Source organism: Amaranthus tricolor, chromosome 1 (assembly GCF_026212465.1).
Source record: "Amaranthus tricolor cultivar Red isolate AtriRed21 chromosome 1, ASM2621246v1, whole genome shotgun sequence".
NCBI classification, from domain to species: Eukaryota; Viridiplantae; Streptophyta; class Magnoliopsida; order Caryophyllales; family Amaranthaceae; genus Amaranthus; species Amaranthus tricolor.
The window spans coordinates 25,346,247-25,348,730 of NC_080047.1; the positions used below are offsets into that span (position 1 = coordinate 25,346,247).

At 23.4% G+C, this 2,484-nt stretch overlaps 1 pseudogene; it reads right to left on the reverse strand.

Annotated features, from left to right (window-relative positions):
* Positions 1–1,507, reverse strand: part of LOC130808133 (DNA-directed RNA polymerase subunit beta-like) — a 57,216-nt pseudogene extending 55,709 nt beyond the window's left edge.
* Positions 1,508–2,484: the final 977 nt, after the last annotated feature.

Consider the following 2,484-nt stretch of genomic DNA (forward strand, 5'->3'; position numbering starts at 1 on the left):
ACATATATATATTATATTATATATATATATATATCTATATATATAATATATATATATATATAAATATATATATATATATAATATATATATATTATATATATATATATATATAAATATAAGTATATATATATATATAATAAGTATTATATATTATATATATGTATTATATATATATATATGTATATATATATATATATATATATTATATATATATATATATATATATAGATATATATATGATAATATATATATAATATATATATATATAGATATATATATATATATATATATATATATATATATATATATATATATATTTATATATATATATAATATATATATATATATTATATATATATATATATATATGTATATATATATATATATATATATATATGATATATATATATATATTGTATATATATATAATATAGTATATATATATATATATATATATATGTATATATATATATATGTATATATATATATATATGTATATATATATATATAGTATATATATATATATATGTATATATATATATATATATATATATTATATATATATATATTATATATATATATATATTATATATATATATATATATATATATATATATGTATGTATATATATATATATATATATATAGATATATATATATATATATATATATATATATATATATATATATAATAATATTATATATATATATATATATATATATCCAATATCTCTTATGTGAGACACATTAATTAATGAGTGCAATTTCTTAATTATTTTATGGCTTGTTTGGCAACATGTAATTGAAATCCAAATATTGAATTGAGCTAAAATCTTGTTTGGCAAGTTTAGAATTTGTAATTTAGAAATGGATCATTTATTTTGAAATCTTAGAACAAGTAATAAATTGGCCAAATTTTTACACTTCAAAATACAGCCTTTGACCCTGTCATGTGGAAATTCTGTTAACCACTATTTTTGTATCTCTAAATTTTTTTGTCTCTTTTCAATTCCTCTCTCAATTTTTCTATAAACCCTAATTTTTTACCCCTTTCTCTCTCTTTACAAGCTTCTGTAATAAGAGAACACAACCATTAATGGTTGATTATTGTTCAAGCTCGAGTACAAGCAAGATGTGCACGTTTGGCGTTGGAAACTCAAACTGAACAACAGATAGCCACAACAAGAGGCTCCTATTTGAGAAATCGAGTTACGTGTTGCTCCATTTCTATGGAATTATAGCTTATTTAATCATTTTAACTGAACTTTGATAATCTCCAAATATTTTTGATCTTAATTCTTGGCATATTTCATAAAACCATAGTTATTATTTCATGTTAAGTATTTTTTTCTACATTACTATAGAACATGGTGCAAAAACTCGCCCGAATTGACTCGAAACGGGCGAGTTGGAACGATTTTGCAGTATACCATTCTGAAACCCATTTCTACATTACGGTATAGGCCTTTTGAACCAAACTTGTCGCTTGTGACGGTGGCGATTTGCATTTGTTTGGGGCAAAATCATGTCAAAACCAACAATACTACCCCAAAATACGCAACCAAATGAAAAAATAACTAAAAAATACTTACTAATGTGACTGAGAAACTATTACACTGATGTAAGGTTAGGGCGTGAAGCTTTGAGTGCTTGAAAATGGAATAGATGGGTAGTTTGGTGGGAAGATAAGAAAACGATGAGAAAGGATAGTATAGTACTCTGCAAAAAGTTGATTGAATCGACTTTTCTGCTTGTTTCTATAAGAATCCCATGTTATTATGATTGTGGTGGCTGCACGCTTAATACCTCATGAATTTTTTGATTATTTTTATAATAATACTCCCTTCTATTTATTTTACTTGTCCTATTTTTTCACACTTGTCGAGGTAGCATTTTAACTCTTAATATTTAACTTATAGATTAAGAATAAAATACAAATTAAAAGTGATTAATAAATAGGGACAAAAAAAATAAATGGGACAAGTAACCGGAACCGCGATCGCATTTTTACATCATGACTATATCTTAAATTATTGTGACATCATGTTTGGTTCAAGAAGAGTATGTTATATTGTTATTGATTATTCATGATTAACAACGCGGAAGCTCTATGATGATTTTTGTTTCATATTTCATCCTTTAAATATCAAATGCTAAGAAATAATTTTTTTTTTTTTAATTGTAGAATATGTCAAAAGAATTAATTATTCAAGAGTCGTGAAAGCGTGCAAGGAAAAATGAAGATGATAGAGATAATGTTTTGTCATTTGTGAGTTTGATTTTAGTAGTTTAGGAGCACAATATAGTCAAAAGTACAGGGTGAGAGAGGTCTCTTGGGATGAAAATTTTCGTGCTCAAAAGAGGGCCTTTTAGATGTTAGACTTGAAGAATGATAGGATATGTTGCTATCAATTGCGTTTTGACACACACTGCTTTGAAAACTTATGTAACGTTTTGCAAATCAATGGAGGATTAAACACTACTA